Genomic DNA, 9,765 nt, shown 5'->3' on the forward strand with positions numbered 1-9,765 from the left:
GTGTCACTGAAGAGTTGGAAGGCGTAGGTAACCCTCATTTTCTCAAAGTTGTTGGGCTGAGTGTGGCGGGTTGTGATACCGGGCATGGCTTGAAGAGTCACGTTCGAGCCATCAAGTTTCAAAGCCTCTTTTACAGGACGAAGCGATACCTGCATGGAAAAACAAAATGCTTCATAAGACACTGCAGTGCTGTGTTTTTATGTTTCCTGGGGATAAAAACATTCTCATATTGATAAAGGCATAAATTTTTGTACTTACTGGTCCTGTTGGAGTGGTGAAGTCTGCTTGGAGTAGCCCATTCTTGATGCATTTGACAAGATGTGGGAAGTCAGAAATGAAATGAAGTGACCGCTTGTTGTCCACTGGGTGTTGCACTTTGCATTTTGTGCTAGATGCAGTCGCGTAAATGCCCATCGTGGACCACATGTTTCGATTCCAGGTCGCACCGTCGGATGTTATGAAATCAACAAATAGCCCAGCCTTTTCCGCTAGAATCACTGCCTCCAGCATCACTTTCGAGAGCAAATTTCCTTTCATGTTGCCCTGCGTGGCAAAAGAAGCAAGTATTTGGGTCCACTTGCCAGTGAACGGCACAAACATTATGACCATCCCATGGTCAGCCACTTTATGCTTGTCACTGCTGGGGGTGAACTGGCCCATGTCCACGAAGCCTTGTATGTGCCCTGACGATGAGACTGACAGATTCTCGGACAGTTTCATTTCGTCAACGATGAGCCCTCCGTGCCTTTTGAAGGCATCCATGGAAGACGCTTTCTGCTTGAGCATGCTCATCACTTTGGCATTAAAGCCAAATCCCGTCCTGTACGACCTGAGATACTTCTGAAGAGTAACCTTGCTCGGCAAAACAAGAACTTTCTGCCTCCGCATATCCTCGTAAAGCTTTGGCCCTTTCATGCGCATGATGAGGCATTCCAAAATCCACTCCTTCGAGTACCTCATCCCTCTAACACTCTTCCTCTTCGCAGCCTTGAACATGTGTAGAGCTACCTCTTGCTGCTTTGGGGGGAGTTCTTTAATTCGGCCAAGGAAAGTCTCGTCACTTAGCCTGGAGTTTTCTTCTTTCATGGCTCGTACTTGGCCTGCCAGGGTACACAAGCGTGAAGCAATTCGCTTTGTCTTCTGATTGGCCACTCGCAGCTTGTGAGACAAGTTATGCGTGACACGTTTCTTCTTCAACTTGGACTTCCGTGCCAGCAGCGACTTTCGCAAATAGCGACAATGAACACAGATGGTTCCTGAAAAACGTAAAACATAAAATAAGCCACTTCCTTACTTCGAACTATTTGCAAGACATGGAAACAAGGGCTAACAGATAATTGGAGGGAAAATAAACTCCAGAGCTATTACAAAGTGGGTAATAGCTAACAGGTCTTGACTAGTGTTATTTCCCTTTAATGCAGGTTGCTTTAAATACAAAGGATATGCATTAGGTTATGAAAAAAAAAGTAGCAGGCTATGTTAGCTAGAACAGAAAGTACATCGTTTCTTATTAAAAATATTAACACACACCTTTGACTGTCACCATTCCAAGACAGTTCTTGCTGAACACGCCGTCACTCGCGGGGGTAAGGGTGCGCTTCATCTTCTCGGTCAGGTTCTGAGCAAGGCCGTCATAAGCGTCTTTGCTCATAGCGCTTGCACAAAGCAATGCAGTGTCAACTTCTTGAAATATGTTCGTTGCTTCAAGAAGGGAGGTGATTTTGCCGTACTTCTTTTCTCTCCCACCGAGATAACAGCTTGCCACAACGTCACTGTTGCTATCTAAGCTGAAACAGATCACTTTCTCGTGGGAGACACTGAAAGGCTGTTTTGTTGTGCGTGTAGTGGCATACACAAGGAGATCAAGGTCTGGAGTGGTCAGTTTCGTCCACAGCCTTGGAACACTTAAGCAGGTGGCAAGGTCCCTTAAGTCACCTGATTTGAGCGGGTTCGCTTGCATGTTTTCGGCAGGGCTCGTGTTCGGGTCGGAATTCTCTTCGCCGAGCAAGCTCGCTTCGTGCTCATCGCGACGAGAGAGACGAACTTTCTTCGCCGATCCAGACGTAGAAACTAAGCAGCGCTTTCGCTCGGGCCTTGGTTTTTTCACAGATGTGGAAAGGTATGCGGGCAGGTCAGGTAAAAACGTTGGCACTGCATTTGCAGTAAGACCAGGCTTTCCTCGAGCGATTCGTACCTCCTTGCCGCCGATGATGTGGACATAATCACGAACGACAAAATGGTCTGCAAAGTGTTTTTCACAAACCGCGCATGTGTCCGTTAGAGGTTTGTCTTTCCTCTTGAGGTTCCGCTCCCAAACCTTTCGTCGGTCTTCGTCCTTTGGTGCCGAAAAGAGCGAAATCTTCCGCCCGTTTTCAACGCGATGGCCGGGGTAGCCTGACCGGCAACCCGGGGCGAAACAGTGCGTATCCGTCTTCTTTTTCTTGTTCATGGTGGTACCGAGAACATTTTCTTCCAGCACAGAAAAAAGATACAAGAAGAATCGAAAGCCACAGCAGCAAAGCGCCCTGACAGCAGTCAACTCGCCGGTCGAGCCTGCCTGGCTGGCCTCGCGAATCTGACAGCAGCGCCACGCGCGGCCGACAGCTTTTTTCGTCACAGCGCCTCCCATAGACGCCCGCTTCGCTCTTGCCACTACAAAACCTTCTAGTTCACTGTAGCATTGGGGTGCTAGGGGCCTCTCCTGAGTATTCTTTCCTCCATGGTCGCCAACGACACAACAGTAGCGCCACGTTGCGGAGCCCACTCAAACCCCCGGGATCGTAAAACTGCGCGCCACACCCCCGGCGCATGGAAAAATCATACAAAATTAAAATGGTCCTAGGGCCTTCATGTTTTAATACAAGAAGGTATATATTTCCTTCAAAAAAATTGCTGGCGATTATGATACTCCCTAATGCGATATTTGTACGCAGCTGTTCGGGCACCTCGTTTAGCAGCAGCGGCAGACGACGCAGTTCCACCAGTTGCGTCGCTCATTGCTCAGTAAGAACTGGCTGCGAATGTGCGCGTTCCAAAACAGCCACTGCAGATGCGCACGACCGGTTGCGTTACTCGCAGTTCAGCCCTGACTCCTGGTGGCTGCAGTGCGCTGAGGCAGCACTTCCTCGTGGGTTCTCTCGACGGTGAGCCTCTGTGGCGGCGGCGTGACGTGGCTCTAACGTTTGTTTTATTGAAACTACACCGAAATCAATTATATGAAAATAAGCCGCTAAGACGACTATAACACAACGCCGGCTTTTATATAGCTTTCAAAATTACATGGTTCACAATGAAGTTGTAAATGTTGTGGAATTCTCGTCCGCTCTCAATACATATGCGATTCTACGGCAGGGAAACGGACAGCCCCATGTTTGTCCACTGAAACAAAACTCTCGTTCGTCAAAAGTTCATTCAGTTAATTAACCAGGAACTATGCTCAATCGCAAATTACAAAAAAATGTGCTTTGCTTCGTGCACCCCTTGGACTACGACCCAGTCAAAGCTCACGTTGAGGCTCGGCACCACAGTTTTGCCGGTCATCCTTCTTTACAGAGTGGAAGGACTCAAATTTTTACTGCTGCTTTTTCTGCAGCTTTTAACCTCCACACAGTTCGTACGGTCTAGCGGCAATGTATGCTTTGGGGTGGGAGAAAGAACTAGCGCTGCACCGTACACAACACAAAATGAAATGGAGGTCTTAAATTCCTTGTTTTTGCACCTTCCTCGATTTCCTGTGAAAATCTCACACCGTTTACACTGTTGAAAACGAGGAGTAAGAGAAGCAATTAACGTATATTTTCTAAATTTACAGCAGATACCCCGTGCGCTTTACGGGTAGTCCAGGTAGTCGCTGCTCACTTGGCTAACTGGGTCAGGTTTCACTGGCCCTGCAGGTCAGACCTGGTCAGCGCGCACTCCCACTACTCGAGAGTGAGTGAAGAGAGTGAGGAGGAGTGCTGTGGAGGGGAAGCGGGGTGACCGTCAGGGCAGTTGTAGTGGACCGGGGAAGGTGTGGGGTATGATGGTGCCGTTGTAGTATGTATTGTTTTGGAGACGTGGCCAGCTGTGGGATTTTCCATTGGGTGTGGAGGAGGGTAATATAGGCGGTTGGGTCGTTATTGCGTTAAGATATCGGAGTAGGTGGCTGATAAAGGGGGTAGGTGTCTGTCGTGGCGGCAAAGTCCTCCGGCCTCGTGGAGATTTTCCGGTAGTGGAATTAGCGGGCCGCAGTGTCTGCTGCGTCGTTCTCGGGCAGGGAGGCGTGGCCTGAGGTGCGGATTATGGTGGTAATAGGAGAAGATGCTAAGGCTTTTAGAAGCGTTAGGGCAGGCAGGGAGTACTTCTGAGTAGATATCTTCGACAGGTTTGCTGTGAGTCGGTGATAATCATGATGTAGTCGGACGTTGCTGCATGCGCGGCAAGGGCTATTTCCGTCTTTCCGCTTATCTGGCGGCATGTGGCTGCGGTGTGGACGGTAAGGTTGGTGTCGGAGACCGCGGCGGTTGTATAATAATAATAATAATAATAATAATAAGATTAATAATAATAATAATAATCATAATAATAATAATCAACCTTATTAAAGTGCCCAGGAACTGCCGAAGCCTTCGTGCTGGCTCACTGAGAGAAAAAAATTCACCATCTTCCCGTAGGGGAACCCTCGGCAGTATGCGAAGCAGCCATGGGGTCGACTAAAGTCGACTGCGTTTAGGTTGTGGGCGAACAGAAGCAATGTTCGCGCGCACAGTGACGGGACTGGTATCAACGACACCCCCTCGCCGGTGCGCGGGATATAAATGTGAGCGGCGCGAGCGAGGGAGGGGGATGGTTGGCGCCCACGCGCGTGAAAGTTGTATCAGCTGCCGGACCGGAGTTGTGTCTGACGGCCCTACCGAGTAAGATGCATTAAATTCGTTTTTGTGTTTCTTTTGTCGCTATCTGCGTGTTTGTTGTACGACGCCTGCCTGCAAGGCCGAATTCCCACAGTGGCGCCCAACGTGGTTTTGGCATGCATTGTGTTATGTGCAGCTTCTGTCCTTGAATTTTTGTTATCCTTTCGCTGAGTTTTCGTAGCCATCCAGCAATGAAGTCCGCTATCGACGGCAAGGAACTTTTCGGGAGCAGTCGTCGCTGCCACGCCCCCTGACACCGCCTTCAGGGAAGCTCTTGACAAAGTGGCCGGCTTATGTGACGCTCTTACGCAACGCCTGGGCACCCTACAAGATTCAGCGCCCCCACTCCAGCCTGACATCCCAATCTACCGCGGCTATGACGACCGTCTGTCCGTCGCGGATTTCCTTGACAAGCTCGATGTATACAAGGCCGCCGTCGGAGCGTCGGACACTCATATGCTAACCAGGGTATTGCCACTGGTTTTCCAAGGGCCTGCAGCCTGCTGGTGGCGCCTCCAGTCCCCGCTTGCATCGTGGGACACCCTTCTGGTAAGCTTTCGGGCTGAGTTCCTTCCGCCTGGATACGAGACTCTCATTCTGCGTGAATTAAATCTGAGGACGCAACACCCTAAAGAAAGCCTGTTAGAGTATATACGCGCTATGCAGGAACTATACAGGAGAGCAGCCCCTGAGACTACTGCAGCTGAGCAAGTTGCCCGTGTGTTACGGCAGTGCCATTCTCGGTTCCAGCCGTATTTGTATGCTCAAACGTACGCTGATTTGAATGCAGTTGCTTCGAACGCGCGCGCTGTTCAGGAGTGCCTGCTCGCCAAGTTGCAGTATGCACCACCGCCAATGCGGAGCCAATCCTTGGAGCCTAGCTGTGCCTGGAACGGGCCTGGCACTTTCCACTCGTGGGCGCCGCAGTCCGCGACACACTGGGCCTTGGATCCGGGCGAGTTTGCAACAAGAAGGCGGCCGCAGAACCGATACCGTGGCCGCACTCCAGCCAACGCCGACTACGGGGCCGTGGGCCACCCAGTCCCAACCAACATGGGCTACAGGGCCGTGGGCCACCCGGTCCCAGCCAATGCGGGCTACGGGGCCGTGGGTCACCCGGTCCCACACGAAGACGACCCGTCCAGCGGACGAATCTGGTACGGACGCAACCAGGCACGTCAGCAGGGGCCCGCCGCCGAGGACCGATTTCCGGGTTCGGGAAACTTCACGCCCTGGCGCCGCTGAAGCCAGGCCCCGAGTCGCAGCGGGCCAACACACCTGGTAAATCTGTTCTTGTGCCTTCGGTGGATCGCATGCAGTATACCCCAAAGCTGGTTTCACCAACAATTCGTGTCAAAGTGCTCGGTAAGACCGTAACTGTACTCCTTGATACCGGTTCCACAGTTTCCCTTATCGGCGATATGCTCTTCGAACACTGCAAGGCAAGGCGGGTAAAATTTCACCCTACAAAAGTTACGCTTAGGATGGCGTCGAGCGCTGCCACGGAGAGCACAAACGCCGTTAGGTTACGCATATCGGTTAGCTCCCGCGCTAAGAGGCAAAGGTTTTGTATCTCAAGGGCTTGTCGGTTGCCATGATCCTCGGCGCAGATTTGATCGCAGATGCTGCTATGCGGTTGGACATCAGGGCTGGCGGCTACTACCTTGGCGACGACCCAGGTTATTCCCGTGCTTTGCCGGCTGAAAGCCTGCCGGAAGACTTGTTACAGGAGCTGCAGAATTTCAAAGGACCGTTGTCTCAGCGCAAACAGCTCAAAGACCTCCTGTGGCAGTATGCGGACATGTTCACGGAAAAACCAGGGAAAACGGATGTCTTGCAGCATCGCGTCGACACTGGGGACTCAAAACCATGGCGATGCAGCTCACGGCCAATGAACGCCCCCAAGAGAGCGCTTTTCGACAAAGCCTTGGACGAGATGCTCGAGACCGGCGTCATTCGACCATCAAAAAGTCCTTGGGAGTTCCCCGTCGTCCCAGGTGGTAAGAAAGACGGATCTATGCGAACCTGTGTTGACTACCGAAAACTGAACGCCATGACGTAAAGAGATGCCTATTCGTTCCCGTCGGTGAACGAAATAGCGTATGCCGTGGCAGGCGTGAAGTATTTCACGACCTTGGATTGTTCACGTGGCTATTTGCAAATAGAAATGCACCCAGGCGATGTACCGAAGACCGCGTGTACATGTCACCGGGGGCTGTTTGAATTTGTGCGTATGCCTTTCGGTCTAAGCAATAGCCCCAGTTCATATCAAAGGATGATGGATATTGTTCTGGGTGACGCGAAACACGAATTCGCTTTGTGCTATCTCGACGACGTCACTGTTTTTTCACGCTCGTTCGAGGAACATGTGGAACATTTGCAGATAGTGTTACAGCGCATGCGCGCGGCCGGGCTGACTATACATCCCGGCAAAGTACAGCTGGCCGGGGAAAAAATCAACTTGCTCGGATTTGTTGTTGACAAGGACATTCTGCGACCAAATCCAGAGAAACTGCAAGCAATACTCCAATACCCGCCGCCGTGCGACCTCAAAAGCTTGCAATGGTTTCTTGGCATGATTGCATTTTATCGGCAGTTCATTCCCCAGTGCGCGAGCATCTCTGTACTGCTTAATGACCTACTTCGCAAAGGCAAGAAGTGGTGTTGGGCGTCCGAACAGCCGCTTTCCAAACCTTGCTGACAGCATTAGCAGAAAATGCGTCTTTGCAACTCCCTGACCTAAACAAGCCGTTTGTGGTACAAACAGACGCCAGTGAATTCGGTTTGGAGGCGGTACTTCTACAAGAGTGGGATCAAGTGTTGAGACCAGTGGCTTTCGCCAGTCACACGCTGACTCCAGCCGAACGCATTCTGTCGCCGAAAAGGAATGCCTAGCGATTGGGTTCGCGCTGAAAAAATTTGACATGTTTCTAGACGGAGCTTGCTTCACCATTCAGACTGACCACCAAGCTCTCTGCTGGCTTCAGAGGCTTCAAAACCCGGCAGGACGACTCACTCGTTGGGCACTCGCGCTGCAACGTTATGACTACGCTATCGAATATAAGAAAGGCACCACTAATACAGTTGCTGACGCGTTGTCACGCGCTCCCCTTTTTACTGATACACGGGTGGAAAACGAAGAAAGTATGGTGGTTGCAGCAGTGCAGGCCCCCACGGACGACCGTTGAGGATCGTTGGTGAGCCAGCAGGACTTGGTTGCGGCACAGCGGAGCGATGGTCTATGTCGCAAAGTCATCGACAAGCTCTCGACAACAGACCCACCACAAACTCCCCGGGACTTGCTTGCTACTTGCTTGGAAATCATGGTATTCTGCTGCGATACATCCCCCAGGCACACGACGACTCAACACAAACTCCTTTCAGAGTTGTCGTTCCCCGCAAATTGCGTAAGTTGTCCATCGGCTATTACCACGACTCCGCTCTCGCGGGTCACTCGTCTGGGCAAAAAACCTATGAAAAGTTATGCCGCACAGCAACGTGGCCGGGAATGCGACAGATGTACTTCGGTACGCTCGCTCCTGCCCCATATGCCAGAAAACCAAACCACGCGGAGGCCTGCCGCTTGGCACAATGGCATCCGTCCATAGCACCTCGCCGTGGCAAATTGTTGCATGCGACGTGATGGGGCCGTTCCCTCGAAGTCCACGGGGCAACCAGTTCTTGTTGGTGATTACAGACCACTTCTCAAAGTGGGTCGAGTTGTTTCCTTTGCGCAAGATAACCTCTCAAAAGGTGTGGGAATGCCTCCTGGAAGTGTTCACAAGGTTTGGTTTTCCCTCGCAGTTAATCACGGACAACGCGACGTATTTCACTAGCAAGGTTTTCCGAGATTCTTGCCACGCCTTGGGAATACGCCACACGCGCACCTCGGCCCCGCAAGCCAACATTACAGAACGGGTCAACCGAAACCTTAAATCGATGCTCATTGCTCACACTGGCCGTCACAAGTACTGGGACACTAAGCTTCCCGAGCTGGGCTTCGCAACGCAGACAACGATCAACAGATCTACCGGTTTCACTGCAGCGCAACTGAATTTTGGGAGAGACCTCAATTTTCCCCTCGACAGTTCGCTCCAATCCACGCAGAATCGCACTGATAAATCGCCCGCGACATTCGCGGCTGACCTTCGCAAGCGGCTGACAGATTCCGTCCTGCAGGCTCGCGAACATCTCGACATCTCCCGACTGGACCAGACATCCCAGTACGACAAGCGCCGACGGGACTTACAATTTTCCGTGGGTGATCTTGTGTTGTAGTGAACGCATCCACTTAGTGATGCGTCAAAGGGCTTCACCGCCTCACTTGCACACAGGTGGGATGGCCCGTATACCGTTGTCAGTAAATCTAACCTGTCGTATGTGCTGAAGAACTCTTCCACAAGTGAATCGTACGGTCCGGTGCACGAGTCCGAACTAAAGCGGTATTTTTCAAGGGAGGATGCAGCCCTCGAGGATCAGCGGAAAGACTGCCGCGAGGAGCGCGCGACACATCAGTATTCCCCATCCCCACGATACAATCTGCGCACGCGTCGCTAACTAGTTGCTCATTTTTGTTTTCCTTGTTTTTGCCTGCAGAGATGTCCCGGAATAGCAGTCGGGCCCACCCCTACCACCGTCGGCAACCCGAACGCTCGGCCCCGCCCCAGGGTTCACGGCGCCGACCGTTCCCACTGCCGTACCATCCGGTACGACCTAAGGAAGAGGTGGCCACGTGGACGGTGCTGTCACCTTCCGGCCAGCCAGTTCGCTGGTACTCTCGTCTGGAGTGGTCAGACCAGCCCCAAGTACTCGTCAGCACTCCGCGCACCTCCGTCCCGGCACCCTTCCAGGGGCTCACAATCGCAGAACGTCA

General features: G+C 52.0%; 1 pseudogene; it reads right to left on the minus strand.

Annotated features, from left to right (window-relative positions):
- Positions 1 to 328: 328 nt before the first annotated feature.
- On the minus strand, positions 329 to 961 carry LOC144157608 (uncharacterized; annotated as a pseudogene).
- Between the last annotated feature and the right edge of the window lie 8,804 nt (positions 962 to 9,765).

This window comes from Haemaphysalis longicornis, unplaced genomic scaffold (assembly GCF_048455015.1).
Source record: "Haemaphysalis longicornis isolate Haplotype H1 unplaced genomic scaffold, Haemaphysalis longicornis Haplotype H1 scaffold_10, whole genome shotgun sequence".
Classification (NCBI taxonomy): Eukaryota; Metazoa; Arthropoda; class Arachnida; order Ixodida; family Ixodidae; genus Haemaphysalis; species Haemaphysalis longicornis.